Genomic DNA, 17,502 nt, shown 5'->3' with positions numbered 1-17,502 from the left:
GATTCGAGTGCCAAACCTTTCAGGAGAGCATTTTCAAGCTTTTGGCACCATGTTTGAATGAATAGCCAAAAGTCACATTTTTGCTGAAATTGTGAAATTAGGGATTTTTTCAAAAAAATATTTTCTGCCGGTTAGGTTTTTGAGGGCTGATTTCTTGTCCTGTGATAAAAAGCCTTCTGTTTCCATCGCCAAAGCTTTCAGGGGAGCATTTGCAACCGGTTGGCACCATTTTTGAGTGAATTGCCAAAAGTCAGATTTTGGTTGAAATTGTGACCCCGGGGCTTAGGGATTTTTTCAAAAAATTATTTTCTGCCGTTTAAGTTTTTGAGGGCTGATTTCTTGTCCTGTGATAAAAAGCCTTCTGTTTCCATCGCCAAAGCTTTCAGGGGAGCATTTGCAACCGGTTGGCACCATTTTTGAGTGAACAGCCAAAAGTCAGATTTTTTGCTGAAATTGTGACCCCGGGGCTTAGGGATTTTTTCAAAAAAATATTTTCTGCCGGTTAAGTTTTTGAGGGCTGATTTCTTGTCCTGTGATAAAAAGCCTTCTGTTTCGAGTGCCAAACCTTTCAGGAGAGCATTTTCAAGCTTTTGGCACCATTTTTGAATGAATTGCCAAAAGTCAGATTTTTGCTGACATTGTGACCCCGGGGCTTAGGGATTTTTTCAAAAAACTATTTTCTGCCGGTTAGGTTTTTGAGGGCTGATTTCTTGTCCTGTGATAAAAAGCCTTCTGTTTCCATCGCCAAAGCTTTCAGGGGAGCATTTGCAACCGGTTGGCTCCATTTTTGAGTGAATTGCCAAAAGTCAGATTTTTGCTGAAATTTTGACCCCGGGGCTTAGGGATTTTTTGAAAAAAATATTTTCTGCCGGTTAAGTTTTTGAGGGCTGATTTCTTGTCCTGTGATAAAAAGCCTTCTGTTTCGAGTGCCAAACCTTTCAGGGGAGCATTTTCAAGCTTTTGGCACCATTTTTGAGTGAATTGCCAAAAGTCAGATTTTTGTTGAAATTGTGACCCCGGGGCTTAGGGATTTTTTCAAAAAATTATTTTCTGCCGGTTAAGTTTTTGAGGGCTGATTTCTTGTCCTGTGATAAAAAGCCTTCTGTTTCCATCGCCAAAGCTTTCAGGGGAGCATTTGCAACCGGTTGGCACCATATTTGAGTGAACAGCCAAAAGTCAGATTTTTGCTGAAATTGTGACCCCGGGGCTTAGGGATTTTTTCAAAAAAATATTTTCTGCCGGTTAAGTTTTTGAGGGCTGATTTCTTGTCCTGTGATAAAAAGCCTTCTGTTTCGAGTGCCAAACCTTTCAGGAGAGAATTTTCAAGCTTTTGGCACCATTTTTGAGTGAATTGCCAAAAGTCAGTTTTTTGCTGAAATTGTGACCCCGGGGCTTGGGGATTTTTTCAAAAAAATATTTTCTGCCGGTTTAGTTTTTGAGGGCTGATTTCTTGTCCTGTGATAAAAAGCCTTCTGTTTCGAGTGCCAAACCTTTCAGGAGAGCATTTTCAAGCCTTTGGCATCATTTTTGAGTGAATTGCCAAAAGTCAGATTTTTGTTGAAATTGTGACCCCGGGGCTTAGGGATTTTTTCAAAAAAATATTTTCTGCCGGTTAGGTTTTTGAGGGCTGATTTATTTTCCTTTGATAAAAAGACTTCTGTTTCCATCGCCAGAGCTTTCAGGGGAGCATTTGCAACCGGTTGGCTCCATTTTTGAGTGAATTGCCAAAAGTCAGATTTTTGCTGAAATTGTGACCCCGGGTCTTAGGGATTTTTTGAAAAAAATATTTTCTGCCGGTTAAGTTTTTGAGGGCTGATTTCTTGTCCTGTGATAAAAAGCCTTCTGTTTTGAGTGCCAAACCTTTCAGGGGAGCATTTTCAAGCTTTTGGCACCATTTTTGAGTGAATTGCCAAAAGTCAGATTTTTGTTGAAATTGTGACCCCGGGGCTTAGGGATTTTTTCAAAAAAATATTTTTTGCCCGTTAAGTTTTTGAGGGCTGATTTCCTGTCCTGTGATAAAAAGCCTTCTGTTTCCATCGCCAAAGCTTTCAGGGGAGCATTTGCAACCGGTTGGGACCATTTTTGAGTGAACAGCCAAAAGTCAGATTTTTGCTGAAATTGTGACCCCGGAGCTTAGGGATTTTTTCAAAAAACTATTTTCTGCCGGTTAGGTTTTTGAGGGCTGATTTCTTGTCCTGTGATAAAAAGCCTTCTGTTTCCATCGCCAAAGCTTTCAGGGGAGCATTTGCAACCGGTTGGCTCCATTTTTGAGTGAATTGCCAAAAGTCAGATTTTTGCTGAAATTTTGACCCCGGGGCTTAGGGATTTTTTGAAAAAAATATTTTCTGCCGGTTAAGTTTTTGAGGGCTGATTTCTTGTCCTGTGATAAAAAGCCTTCTGTTTCGAGTGCCAAACCTTTCAGGGGAGCATTTTCAAGCTTTTGGCACCATTTTTGAGTGAATTGCCAAAAGTCAGATTTTTGTTGAAATTGTGACCCCGGGGCTTAGGGATTTTTTCAAAAAATTATTTTCTGCCGGTTAAGTTTTTGAGGGCTGATTTCTTGTCCTGTGATAAAAAGCCTTCTGTTTCCATCGCCAAAGCTTTCAGGGGAGCATTTGCAACCGGTTGGCACCATATTTGAGTGAACAGCCAAAAGTCAGATTTTTGCTGAAATTGTGACCCCGGGGCTTAGGGATTTTTTCAAAAAAATATTTTCTGCCGGTTAAGTTTTTGAGGGCTGATTTCTTGTCCTGTGATAAAAAGCCTTCTGTTTCGAGTGCCAAACCTTTCAGGAGAGAATTTTCAAGCTTTTGGCACCATTTTTGAGTGAATTGCCAAAAGTCAGTTTTTTGCTGAAATTGTGACCCCGGGGCTTGGGGATTTTTTCAAAAAAATATTTTCTGCCGGTTTAGTTTTTGAGGGCTGATTTCTTGTCCTGTGATAAAAAGCCTTCTGTTTCGAGTGCCAAACCTTTCAGGAGAGCATTTTCAAGCCTTTGGCATCATTTTTGAGTGAATTGCCAAAAGTCAGATTTTTGTTGAAATTGTGACCCCGGGGCTTAGGGATTTTTTCAAAAAAATATTTTCTGCCGGTTAGGTTTTTGAGGGCTGATTTATTTTCCTTTGATAAAAAGACTTCTGTTTCCATCGCCAGAGCTTTCAGGGGAGCATTTGCAACCGGTTGGCTCCATTTTTGAGTGAATTGCCAAAAGTCAGATTTTTGCTGAAATTGTGACCCCGGGTCTTAGGGATTTTTTGAAAAAAATATTTTCTGCCGGTTAAGTTTTTGAGGGCTGATTTCTTGTCCTGTGATAAAAAGCCTTCTGTTTTGAGTGCCAAACCTTTCAGGGGAGCATTTTCAAGCTTTTGGCACCATTTTTGAGTGAATTGCCAAAAGTCAGATTTTTGTTGAAATTGTGACCCCGGGGCTTAGGGATTTTTTCAAAAAAATATTTTTTGCCCGTTAAGTTTTTGAGGGCTGATTTCCTGTCCTGTGATAAAAAGCCTTCTGTTTCCATCGCCAAAGCTTTCAGGGGAGCATTTGCAACCGGTTGGGACCATTTTTGAGTGAACAGCCAAAAGTCAGATTTTTGCTGAAATTGTGACCCCGGAGCTTAGGGATTTTTTCAAAGAAATATTTTCTCCCGGTTAGGTTTTTGAGGGCTGATTTATTTTCCTTTGATAAAAAGACTTCTGTTTCCATCGCCAAAGCTTTCAGGGGAGTATTTGCAACCGGTTGGCACCATTTTTGAGTGAATTGCTAAAAGTCATATTTTTGCTGAAATTGTGACCCCCGGGCTTAGGGATTTTTTCAAAAAAATATTTTCTGCCGGTTAAGTTTTTGAGGGCTGATTTCTTGTCCTGTGATAAAAAGCCTACTGTTTCGAGTGCCAAACCTTTCAGGGGAGCATTTTCAAGCTTTTGGCACCATTTTTGAGTGAATTGCCAAAAGTCACATTTTTGCTGAAATTGTGAAATTAGGGATTTTTTCAAAAAAATATTTTCTGCCGGTTAGGTTTTTGAGGGCTGATTTCTTGTCCTGTGAGAAAAAGCCTTCTGTTTCCATCGCCAAAGCTTTCAGGGGAGCATTTGCAACCGGTTGGCACCATTTTTGAGTGAATTGCCAAAAGTCAGATTTTGGTTGAAATTGTGACCCCGGGGCTTAGGGATTTTTTCAAAAAATTATTTTCTGCCGTTTAAGTTTTTGAGGGCTGATTTCTTGTCCTGTGATAAAAAGCCTTCTGTTTCCATCGCCAAAGCTTTCAGGGGAGCATTTGCAACCGGTTGGCACCATTTTTGAGTGAACAGCCAAAAGTCAGATTTTTTGCTGAAATTGTGACCCCGGGGCTTAGGGATTTTTTCAAAAAAAATATTTTCTGCCGGTTAAGTTTTTGAGGGCTGATTTCTTGTCCTGTGATAAAAAGTATTTTGTTTCCATCGCCAAAGTTATCAGGGGAGTATTTGCAACCGGTTGGCACCATTTTTGAGTGAATTGCTAAAAGTCATATTTTTGCTGAAATTGTGACCCCCGGGCTTAGGGATTTTTTCAAAAAAATATTTTCTGCCGGTTAAGTTTTTGAGGGCTGATTTCTTGTCCTGTGATAAAAAGCCTTCTGTTTCGAGTGCCAAACCTTTCAGGAGAGCATTTTCAAGCTTTTGGCACCATTTTTGAATGAATTGCCAAATGTCAGATTTTTGCTGACATTGTGACCCCGGGGCTTAGGGGTTTTTTCAAAAAAATATTTTCTGCCGGTTAGGTTTTTGAGGGCTAATTTCTTGTCCTGTGATAAAAAGCCTTTTGTTTCGAGTGCCAAACCTTTCAGGAAAGCATTTTCAAGCGTTTGGCACCATTTTTGAGTGAATTGCCAAAAGTCAGATTTTTGTTGAAATTGTGACCCCGGGACTTAGGGATTTTTTCAAAAAATTATTTTCTGCCGGTTAAGTTTTTGAGGGCTGATTTCTTGTCCTGTGATAAAAAGCCTTCTGTTTCCATCGCCAAAGCTTTCAGGGGAGCATTTGCAACCGGTTGGCACCATATTTGAGTGAACAGCCAAAAGTCAGATTTTTGCTGAAATTGTGACCCCGGGGCTTAGGGATTTTTTCAAAAAAATATTTTCTGCCGGTTAAGTTTTTGAGGGCTGATTTCTTGTCCTGTGATAAAAAGTCTTTTGTTTCCATCGCCAAAGTTTTCAGGGGAGTATTTTCAAGCTTTTGGCACCATTTTTGAGTGAATTGCCAAAAGTCAGATTTTTTGCTGAAATTGTGACCCCGGGGCTTAGGGATTTTTTCAAAAAAATATTTTCTGCCGGTTAAGTTTTTGAGGGCTGATTTCTTGTCCTGTGATAAAAAGTCTTTTGTTTCCATCGCCAAAGTTTTCAGGGAGCATTTGCAACCGATTGGCACAATTTTTGAGTGAATTGCTAAAAGTCAGATTTTTGCTGAAATTGTGACCCCGGGGCTTAGGGATTTTTTCAAAAAAATATTTTCTGCCGGTTAAGTTTTTGAGGGCTGATTTCTTGTCCTGTGATAAAAAGCCTTCTGATTCGAGTGCCAAACCTTTCAGGAAAGCATTTTCAAGCTTTTGGCACCATTTTTGAATGAATAGCCAAAAGTCACATTTTTGCTGAAATTGTGAAATTAGGGATTTTTTCAAAAAAATATTTTCTGCCGGTTAGGTTTTTGAGGGCTGATTTCTTGTCCTGTGAGAAAAAGCCTTCTGTTTCCATCGCCAAAGCTTTCAGGGGAGCATTTGCAACCGGTTGGCACCATTTTTGAGTGAACAGCCAAAAGTCAGATTTTTTGCTGAAATTGTGACCCCGGGGCTTAGGGATTTTTTCAAAAAAATATTTTCTGCCGGTTAAGTTTTTGAGGGCTGATTTCTTGTCCTGTGATAAAAAGTATTTTGTTTCCATCGCCAAAGTTATCAGGGGAGTATTTGCAACCGGTTGGCACCATTTTTGAGTGAATTGCTAAAAGTCATATTTTTGCTGAAATTGTGACCCCCGGGCTTAGGGATTTTTTCAAAAAAATATTTTCTGCCGGTTAAGTTTTTGAGGGCTGATTTCTTGTCCTGTGATAAAAAGCCTTCTGTTTCGAGTGCCAAACCTTTCAGGAGAGCATTTTCAAGCTTTTGGCACCATTTTTGAATGAATTGCCAAAAGTCGGATTTTTGCTGACATTGTGACCCCGGGGCTTAGGGATTTTTTCAAAAAAATATTTTCCGCCGGTTAGGTATTTGAGGGCTGATTTATTTTCCTTTGATAAAAAGACTTCTGTTTCCATCGCCAAAGCTTTCAGGGGAGCATTTGCAACCGGTTGGCTCCATTTTTGAGTGAATTGCCAAAAGTCAGATTTTTGCTGAAATTTTGACCCCGGGGCTTAGGGATTTTTTCAAAAAATTATTTTCTGCCGGTTAAGTTTTTGAGGGCTGATTTCTTGTCCTGTGATAAAAAGCCTTCTGTTTCCATCGCCAAAGCTTTCAGGGGAGCATTTGCAACCGGTTGGCACCAAATTTGAGTGAACAGCCAAAAGTCAGATTTTTGCTGAAATTGTGACCCCGGGGCTTAGGGATTTTTTCAAAAAAATATTTTCTGCCGGTTAAGTTTTTGAGGGCTGATTTCTTGTCCTGTGATAAAAAGTCTTTTGTTTCCATCGCCAAAGTTTTCAGGGCAGTATTTTCAAGCTTTTGGCACCATTTTTGAGTGAATTGCCAAAAGTCAGATTTTTTGCTGAAATTGTGACCCCGGGGCTTAGGGATTTTTTCAAAAAAATATTTTCTGCCGGTTAAGTTTTTGAGGGCTGATTTCTTGTCCTGTGATAAAAAGTCTTTTGTTTCCATCGCCAAAGTTTTCAGGGAGCATTTGCAACCGATTGGCACAATTTTTGAGTGAATTGCTAAAAGTCAGATTTTTGCTGAAATTGTGACCCCGGGGCTTAGGGATTTTTTCAAAAAAATATTTTCTGCCGGTTAAGTTTTTGAGGGCTGATTTCTTGTCCTGTGATAAAAAGCCTTCTGATTCGAGTGCCAAACCTTTCAGGAGAGCATTTTCAAGCTTTTGGCACCATTTTTGAATGAATAGCCAAAAGTCACATTTTTGCTGAAATTGTGAAATTAGGGATTTTTTCAAAAAAATATTTTCTGCCGGTTAGGTTTTTGAGGGCTGATTTCTTGTCCTGTGATAAAAAGCCTTCTGTTTCCATCGCCAAAGCTTTCAGGGGAGCATTTGCAACCGGTTGGCACCATTTTTGAGTGAACAGCCAAAAGTCAGATTTTTTGCTGAAATTGTGACCTTAGGGATTTTATGCTGAAATTGTGACCCCCGGGCTTAGGGATTTTTTCAAAAAAATATTTTCTGCCGGTTAAGTTTTTGAGGGCTGATTTCTTGTCCTGTGATAAAAAGCCTTCTGTTTCGAGTGCCAAACCTTTCAGGAGAGCATTTTCAAGCTTTTGGCTCCATTTTTGAATGAATTGCCAAAAGTCAGATTTTTGCTGACATTGTGACCCCGGGGCTTAGGGGTTTTTTCAAAAAAATATTTTCTGCCGGTTAGGTTTTTGAGGGCTAATTTCTTGTCCTGTGATAAAAAGCCTTTTGTTTCGAGTGCCAAAACTTTCAGGAGAGCATTTTCAAGCTTTTGGCACCATTTTTGAATGAATTGCCAAAAGTCAGATTTTTGATGAAATTGTGACCCCGGGGCTTAGGGATTTTTTCAAAAAAATATTTTTCGCCGGTTAGGTATTTGAGGGCTGATTTATTTTCCTTTGATAAAAAGACTTCTGTTTCCATCGCCAAAGCTTTCAGGGGAGCATTTGCAACCGGTTGGCTCCATTTTTGAGTGAATTGCCAAAAGTCAGATTTTTGCTGAAATTTTGACCCCGGGGCTTAGGGATTTTTTGAAAAAAATATTTTCTGCCGGTTAAGTTTTTGAGGGCTGATTTCTTGTCCTGTGATAAAAAGCCTTCTGTTTCGAGTGCCAAACCTTTCAGGGGAGCATTTTCAAGCTTTTGGCACCATTTTTGAGTGAATTGCCAAAAGTCACATTTTTGCTGAAATTGTGAAATTAGGGATTTTTTCAAAAAAATATTTTCTGCCGGTTAGGTTTTTGAGGGCTGATTTCTTGTCCTGTGATAAAAAGCCTTCTGTTTCCATCGCCAAAGCTTTCAGGGGAGCATTTGCAACCGGTTGGCACCATTTTTGAGTGAATTGCCAAAAGTCAGATTTTGGTTGAAATTGTGACCCCGGGGCTTAGGGATTTTTTCAAAAAATTATTTTCTGCCGTTTAAGTTTTTGAGGGCTGATTTCTTGTCCTGTGATAAAAAGCCTTCTGTTTCCATCGCCAAAGCTTTCAGGGGAGCATTTGCAACCGGTTGGCACCATTTTTGAGTGAACAGCCAAAAGTCAGATTTTTTGCTGAAATTGTGACCCCGGGGCTTAGGGATTTTTTCAAAAAAATATTTTCTGCCGGTTAAGTTTTTGAGGGCTGATTTCTTGTCCTGTGATAAAAAGCCTTCTGTTTCGAGTGCCAAACCTTTCAGGAGAGCATTTTCAAGCTTTTGGCACCATTTTTGAATGAATTGCCAAAAGTCAGATTTTTGCTGACATTGTGACCCCGGGGCTTAGGGATTTTTTCAAAAAACTATTTTCTGCCGGTTAGGTTTTTGAGGGCTGATTTCTTGTCCTGTGATAAAAAGCCTTCTGTTTCCATCGCCAAAGCTTTCAGGGGAGCATTTGCAACCGGTTGGCTCCATTTTTGAGTGAATTGCCAAAAGTCAGATTTTTGCTGAAATTTTGACCCCGGGGCTTAGGGATTTTTTGAAAAAAATATTTTCTGCCGGTTAAGTTTTTGAGGGCTGATTTCTTGTCCTGTGATAAAAAGCCTTCTGTTTCGAGTGCCAAACCTTTCAGGGGAGCATTTTCAAGCTTTTGGCACCATTTTTGAGTGAATTGCCAAAAGTCAGATTTTTGTTGAAATTGTGACCCCGGGGCTTAGGGATTTTTTCAAAAAATTATTTTCTGCCGGTTAAGTTTTTGAGGGCTGATTTCTTGTCCTGTGATAAAAAGCCTTCTGTTTCCATCGCCAAAGCTTTCAGGGGAGCATTTGCAACCGGTTGGCACCATATTTGAGTGAACAGCCAAAAGTCAGATTTTTGCTGAAATTGTGACCCCGGGGCTTAGGGATTTTTTCAAAAAAATATTTTCTGCCGGTTAAGTTTTTGAGGGCTGATTTCTTGTCCTGTGATAAAAAGCCTTCTGTTTCGAGTGCCAAACCTTTCAGGAGAGAATTTTCAAGCTTTTGGCACCATTTTTGAGTGAATTGCCAAAAGTCAGTTTTTTGCTGAAATTGTGACCCCGGGGCTTGGGGATTTTTTCAAAAAAATATTTTCTGCCGGTTTAGTTTTTGAGGGCTGATTTCTTGTCCTGTGATAAAAAGCCTTCTGTTTCGAGTGCCAAACCTTTCAGGAGAGCATTTTCAAGCCTTTGGCATCATTTTTGAGTGAATTGCCAAAAGTCAGATTTTTGTTGAAATTGTGACCCCGGGGCTTAGGGATTTTTTCAAAAAAATATTTTCTGCCGGTTAGGTTTTTGAGGGCTGATTTATTTTCCTTTGATAAAAAGACTTCTGTTTCCATCGCCAGAGCTTTCAGGGGAGCATTTGCAACCGGTTGGCTCCATTTTTGAGTGAATTGCCAAAAGTCAGATTTTTGCTGAAATTGTGACCCCGGGTCTTAGGGATTTTTTGAAAAAAATATTTTCTGCCGGTTAAGTTTTTGAGGGCTGATTTCTTGTCCTGTGATAAAAAGCCTTCTGTTTTGAGTGCCAAACCTTTCAGGGGAGCATTTTCAAGCTTTTGGCACCATTTTTGAGTGAATTGCCAAAAGTCAGATTTTTGTTGAAATTGTGACCCCGGGGCTTAGGGATTTTTTCAAAAAAATATTTTTTGCCCGTTAAGTTTTTGAGGGCTGATTTCCTGTCCTGTGATAAAAAGCCTTCTGTTTCCATCGCCAAAGCTTTCAGGGGAGCATTTGCAACCGGTTGGGACCATTTTTGAGTGAACAGCCAAAAGTCAGATTTTTGCTGAAATTGTGACCCCGGAGCTTAGGGATTTTTTCAAAGAAATATTTTCTCCCGGTTAGGTTTTTGAGGGCTGATTTATTTTCCTTTGATAAAAAGACTTCTGTTTCCATCGCCAAAGCTTTCAGGGGAGTATTTGCAACCGGTTGGCACCATTTTTGAGTGAATTGCTAAAAGTCATATTTTTGCTGAAATTGTGACCCCCGGGCTTAGGGATTTTTTCAAAAAAATATTTTCTGCCGGTTAAGTTTTTGAGGGCTGATTTCTTGTCCTGTGATAAAAAGCCTACTGTTTCGAGTGCCAAACCTTTCAGGGGAGCATTTTCAAGCTTTTGGCACCATTTTTGAGTGAATTGCCAAAAGTCACATTTTTGCTGAAATTGTGAAATTAGGGATTTTTTCAAAAAAATATTTTCTGCCGGTTAGGTTTTTGAGGGCTGATTTCTTGTCCTGTGAGAAAAAGCCTTCTGTTTCCATCGCCAAAGCTTTCAGGGGAGCATTTGCAACCGGTTGGCACCATTTTTGAGTGAATTGCCAAAAGTCAGATTTTGGTTGAAATTGTGACCCCGGGGCTTAGGGATTTTTTCAAAAAATTATTTTCTGCCGTTTAAGTTTTTGAGGGCTGATTTCTTGTCCTGTGATAAAAAGCCTTCTGTTTCCATCGCCAAAGCTTTCAGGGGAGCATTTGCAACCGGTTGGCACCATTTTTGAGTGAACAGCCAAAAGTCAGATTTTTTGCTGAAATTGTGACCCCGGGGCTTAGGGATTTTTTCAAAAAAATATTTTCTGCCGGTTAAGTTTTTGAGGGCTGATTTCTTGTCCTGTGATAAAAAGTATTTTGTTTCCATCGCCAAAGTTATCAGGGGAGTATTTGCAACCGGTTGGCACCATTTTTGAGTGAATTGCTAAAAGTCATATTTTTGCTGAAATTGTGACCCCCGGGCTTAGGGATTTTTTCAAAAAAATATTTTCTGCCGGTTAAGTTTTTGAGGGCTGATTTCTTGTCCTGTGATAAAAAGCCTTCTGTTTCGAGTGCCAAACCTTTCAGGAGAGCATTTTCAAGCTTTTGGCACCATTTTTGAATGAATTGCCAAATGTCAGATTTTTGCTGACATTGTGACCCCGGGGCTTAGGGGTTTTTTCAAAAAAATATTTTCTGCCGGTTAGGTTTTTGAGGGCTAATTTCTTGTCCTGTGATAAAAAGCCTTTTGTTTCGAGTGCCAAACCTTTCAGGAAAGCATTTTCAAGCGTTTGGCACCATTTTTGAGTGAATTGCCAAAAGTCAGATTTTTGTTGAAATTGTGACCCCGGGACTTAGGGATTTTTTCAAAAAATTATTTTCTGCCGGTTAAGTTTTTGAGGGCTGATTTCTTGTCCTGTGATAAAAAGCCTTCTGTTTCCATCGCCAAAGCTTTCAGGGGAGCATTTGCAACCGGTTGGCACCATATTTGAGTGAACAGCCAAAAGTCAGATTTTTGCTGAAATTGTGACCCCGGGGCTTAGGGATTTTTTCAAAAAAATATTTTCTGCCGGTTAAGTTTTTGAGGGCTGATTTCTTGTCCTGTGATAAAAAGTCTTTTGTTTCCATCGCCAAAGTTTTCAGGGGAGTATTTTCAAGCTTTTGGCACCATTTTTGAGTGAATTGCCAAAAGTCAGATTTTTTGCTGAAATTGTGACCCCGGGGCTTAGGGATTTTTTCAAAAAAATATTTTCTGCCGGTTAAGTTTTTGAGGGCTGATTTCTTGTCCTGTGATAAAAAGTCTTTTGTTTCCATCGCCAAAGTTTTCAGGGAGCATTTGCAACCGATTGGCACAATTTTTGAGTGAATTGCTAAAAGTCAGATTTTTGCTGAAATTGTGACCCCGGGGCTTAGGGATTTTTTCAAAAAAATATTTTCTGCCGGTTAAGTTTTTGAGGGCTGATTTCTTGTCCTGTGATAAAAAGCCTTCTGATTCGAGTGCCAAACCTTTCAGGAAAGCATTTTCAAGCTTTTGGCACCATTTTTGAATGAATAGCCAAAAGTCACATTTTTGCTGAAATTGTGAAATTAGGGATTTTTTCAAAAAAATATTTTCTGCCGGTTAGGTTTTTGAGGGCTGATTTCTTGTCCTGTGAGAAAAAGCCTTCTGTTTCCATCGCCAAAGCTTTCAGGGGAGCATTTGCAACCGGTTGGCACCATTTTTGAGTGAACAGCCAAAAGTCAGATTTTTTGCTGAAATTGTGACCCCGGGGCTTAGGGATTTTTTCAAAAAAATATTTTCTGCCGGTTAAGTTTTTGAGGGCTGATTTCTTGTCCTGTGATAAAAAGTATTTTGTTTCCATCGCCAAAGTTATCAGGGGAGTATTTGCAACCGGTTGGCACCATTTTTGAGTGAATTGCTAAAAGTCATATTTTTGCTGAAATTGTGACCCCCGGGCTTAGGGATTTTTTCAAAAAAATATTTTCTGCCGGTTAAGTTTTTGAGGGCTGATTTCTTGTCCTGTGATAAAAAGCCTTCTGTTTCGAGTGCCAAACCTTTCAGGAGAGCATTTTCAAGCTTTTGGCACCATTTTTGAATGAATTGCCAAAAGTCGGATTTTTGCTGACATTGTGACCCCGGGGCTTAGGGATTTTTTCAAAAAAATATTTTCCGCCGGTTAGGTATTTGAGGGCTGATTTATTTTCCTTTGATAAAAAGACTTCTGTTTCCATCGCCAAAGCTTTCAGGGGAGCATTTGCAACCGGTTGGCTCCATTTTTGAGTGAATTGCCAAAAGTCAGATTTTTGCTGAAATTTTGACCCCGGGGCTTAGGGATTTTTTGAAAAAAATATTTTCTGCCGGTTAAGTTTTTGAGGGCTGATTTCTTGTCCTGTGATAAAAAGCCTTCTGTTTCGAGTGCCAAACCTTTCAGGGGAGCATTTTCAAGCTTTTGGCACCATTTTTGAGTGAATTGCCAAAAGTCAGATTTTTGTTGAAATTGTGACCCCGGGGCTTAGGGATTTTTTCAAAAAATTATTTTCTGCCGGTTAAGTTTTTGAGGGCTGATTTCTTGTCCTGTGATAAAAAGCCTTCTGTTTCCATCGCCAAAGCTTTCAGGGGAGCATTTGCAACCGGTTGGCACCAAATTTGAGTGAACAGCCAAAAGTCAGATTTTTGCTGAAATTGTGACCCCGGGGCTTAGGGATTTTTTCAAAAAAATATTTTCTGCCGGTTAAGTTTTTGAGGGCTGATTTCTTGTCCTGTGATAAAAAGTCTTTTGTTTCCATCGCCAAAGTTTTCAGGGGAGTATTTTCAAGCTTTTGGCACCATTTTTGAGTGAATTGCCAAAAGTCAGATTTTTTGCTGAAATTGTGACCCCGGGGCTTAGGGATTTTTTCAAAAAAATATTTTCTGCCGGTTAAGTTTTTGAGGGCTGATTTCTTGTCCTGTGATAAAAAGTCTTTTGTTTCCATCGCCAAAGTTTTCAGGGAGCATTTGCAACCGATTGGCACAATTTTTGAGTGAATTGCTAAAAGTCAGATTTTTGCTGAAATTGTGACCCCGGGGCTTAGGGATTTTTTCAAAAAAATATTTTCTGCCGGTTAAGTTTTTGAGGGCTGATTTCTTGTCCTGTGATAAAAAGCCTTCTGATTCGAGTGCCAAACCTTTCAGGAGAGCATTTTCAAGCTTTTGGCACCATTTTTGAATGAATAGCCAAAAGTCACATTTTTGCTGAAATTGTGAAATTAGGGATTTTTTCAAAAAAATATTTTCTGCCGGTTAGGTTTTTGAGGGCTGATTTCTTGTCCTGTGATAAAAAGCCTTCTGTTTCCATCGCCAAAGCTTTCAGGGGAGCATTTGCAACCGGTTGGCACCATTTTTGAGTGAACAGCCAAAAGTCAGATTTTTTGCTGAAATTGTGACCTTAGGGATTTTATGCTGAAATTGTGACCCCCGGGCTTAGGGATTTTTTCAAAAAAATATTTTCTGCCGGTTAAGTTTTTGAGGGCTGATTTCTTGTCCTGTGATAAAAAGCCTTCTGTTTCGAGTGCCAAACCTTTCAGGAGAGCATTTTCAAGCTTTTGGCTCCATTTTTGAATGAATTGCCAAAAGTCAGATTTTTGCTGACATTGTGACCCCGGGGCTTAGGGGTTTTTTCAAAAAAATATTTTCTGCCGGTTAGGTTTTTGAGGGCTAATTTCTTGTCCTGTGATAAAAAGCCTTTTGTTTCGAGTGCCAAAACTTTCAGGAGAGCATTTTCAAGCTTTTGGCACCATTTTTGAATGAATTGCCAAAAGTCAGATTTTTGATGAAATTGTGACCCCGGGGCTTAGGGATTTTTTCAAAAAAATATTTTTCGCCGGTTAGGTATTTGAGGGCTGATTTATTTTCCTTTGATAAAAAGACTTCTGTTTCCATCGCCAAAGCTTTCAGGGGAGCATTTGCAACCGGTTGGCTCCATTTTTGAGTGAATTGCCAAAAGTCAGATTTTTGCTGAAATTTTGACCCCGGGGCTTAGGGATTTTTTGAAAAAAATATTTTCTGCCGGTTAAGTTTTTGAGGGCTGATTTCTTGTCCTGTGATAAAAAGCCTTCTGTTTCGAGTGCCAAACCTTTCAGGGGAGCATTTTCAAGCTTTTGGCACCATTTTTGAGTGAATTGCCAAAAGTAAGATTTTTTGCTGAAATTGTGACCCCGGGGCTTAGGGATTTTTTCAAAAAAATATTTTCTGCCGGTTAAGTTTTTGAGGGCTGATTTCTTGTCCTGTGATGAAAAGTCTTTTGTTTCCATCGCCAAAGTTTTCAGGGAGCATTTGCAACCGATTGGCACAATTTTTGAGTGAATTGCTAAAAGTCAGATTTTTGCTGAAATTGTGACCCCGGGGCTTAGGGATTTTTTCAAAAAAATATTTTCTGCCGGTTAAGTTTTTGAGGACTGATTTCTTGTCCTGTGATAAAAAGCCTTCTGATTCGAGTGCCAAACCTTTCAGGAGAGCATTTTCAAGCTTTTGGCACCATTTTTGAATGAATAGCCAAAAGTCACATTTTTGCTGAATTTGTGAAATTAGGGATTTTTTCAAAAAAATATTTTCTGCCGGTTAGGTTTTTGAGGGCTGATTTCTTGTCCTGTGATAAAAAGCCTTCTGTTTCCATCGCCAAAGCTTTCAGGGGAGCATTTGCAACCGGTTGGCACCATTTTTGAGTGAATAGCCAAAAGTCAGATTTTTGCTGAAATTGTGACCCCGGGGCTTAGGGATTTTTTCAAAAAAATATTTTCTGCCGATTAGGTTTTTGAGGGCTGATTTCTTGTCCTGTGATAAAAAGACTTCTGTTTCCATCGCCAAAGCTTTCAGGGGAGCATTTGCAACCGGTTGGCACAATTTTTGAGTGAACAGCCAAAAGTCAGATTTTTGGTGAAATTGTGACCCCGGGCCTTAGGGATTTTTTCAAAAAAATATTTTCTGCCGGTTAAGTTTTTGAGGGCTGATTTCTTGTCCCGTGATAAAAAGCCTTCTGTTTCGAGTGCCAAACCTTTCAGGAGAGCATTTTCAAGCTTTTGGCACCATTTTTGAGTGAATTGCCAAAAGTCAGATTTTTGCTGAAATTGTGACCCCGGGGCTTAGGGATTTTTTCAAAAAAATATTTTCTGCCGGTTAAGTTTTTGAGGGCTGATTTCTTGTCCAGTGATAAAAAGCCTTCTTTTTCCATCGCCAAAGCTTTCAGGGAGCATTTTCAAGCTTTTGGCACCATTTTTGAGTGAACAGCCAATAGTTAGATTTTTGCTGAAATTGTGACCCTGGGGCTTAGGGATTTTTTCAAAAAAATATTTTCTGCCGGTTAGGTTTTTGAGGGCTGATTTCTTGTCCTGTGATAAAAAGCCTTCTGTTTCGAGTGCCAAACCTTTCAGGAGAGCATTTTCAAGCTTTTGGCACCATTTTTGAGTGAACAGCCAATAGTTAGATTTTAGCTGAAATTGTGACTCTGGGGCTTATGGATTTTTTCAAAAAAATATTTTCTGCCGGTTAGGTTTTTGAGGGCTGATTTCTTGTCCTGTGATAAAAAGCCTTCTGTTGGCAATTCACTCAAAAATGGAGCCAACCGGTTGAAAATGCTCCCCTGAAAGCTCTGGCGATGGAAACAGAAGTCTTTTTATCAAAGGAAAATAAATCAGCCCTCAAAAACCTAACCGGCAGAAAATATTTTTTTGAAAAAATCCCTAAGCCCCGGGGTCACAATTTCAACAAAAATCTGACTTTTGGCAATTCACTCAAAAATGGTGCCAAAGGCTTGAAAATGCTCTCCTGAAAGGTTTGGCACTCGAAACAGAAGGCTTTTTATCACAGGACAAGAAATCAGCCCTCAAAAACTAAACCGGCAGAAAATATTTTTTTGAAAAAATCCCTAAGCCCCGAGGTCACAATGTCAGAAAAAATCTGACTTTTGGCAATTCATTCAAAAATGGTGCCAAAAGCTTGAAAATGCTCTCCTGAAAGGTTCGGCACTCGAAACAGTAGGCTTTTTATCACAGGACAAGAAATCAGCCCTCAAAAACTTAACCGGCAGAAAATATTTTTTTGAAAAAATCCCTAAGCCCCGGGGTCACAATTTCAGCAAAAATCTAACTTTTGGCAGTTCACTCAAAAATAGTGCCAAAAGCTTGAAAATGCTCCCCTGAAAGCTTTGGCGATGGAAACAGAAGGCTTTTTATCACAGGACAAGAAATCAGCCCTCAAAAACTTAACCGGTAGAAAATATTTTTTTGAAAAAATCCCTAAGACCCGGGGTCACAATGTCAGCAAAAATCTGACTTTTGGCAATTCATTCAAAAATGGTGCCAAAAGCTTGAAAATGCTCCCCTGAAAACTTTGGCGATGGAAACAGAAGGCTTTTTATCACAGGACAAGAAATCAGCCCTCAAAAACCTAACCGGCAGAAAATATTTTTTTGAAAAAATCCCCAAGCCCCGGGGTCACAATTTCAGCAAAAATGTGACTTTTGGCAATTCACTCAAAAATGGTGCCAAAAGCTTGAAAATGCTCTCCTGAAAGGTTTGGCACTCGAAACAGTAGGCTTTTTATCACAGGACAAGAAATCAGCCCTCAAAAACATAACCGGCACAATATATTTTTTTGAAAAAATCCCTAAGCCCCGGGGTCACAATTTCAGCAAAAATCTGACTTTTGGCAATTCACTCAAAAATGGTGCCAAAAGCTTGAAAATGCTCTCCTCAAAGGTTTGGCACTCGAAACAGAAGACTTTTTATCACAGGACAAGAAATCAGCCCTCCAAAACCTAACCGGCAGAAAATATTTTTTTGAAAAAATCCCTAAGCCCTGGGGGTCACAATTTCAGCAAAAATCTGACTTTTGGCTGTTCACTCAAAAATGGTGCCAACCGGTTGCAAATGGTCCCCTGAAAGCTTTGGCGATGGAAACAGAAGGATTTTTATCACAGGACAAGAAATCAGCCCTCAAA

Source organism: Podarcis muralis, chromosome 13, assembly GCF_964188315.1.
Source record: "Podarcis muralis chromosome 13, rPodMur119.hap1.1, whole genome shotgun sequence".
Lineage (NCBI taxonomy): Eukaryota > Metazoa > Chordata > Lepidosauria > Squamata > Lacertidae > Podarcis > Podarcis muralis.
This window is presented reverse-complemented; position numbering follows the sequence as displayed.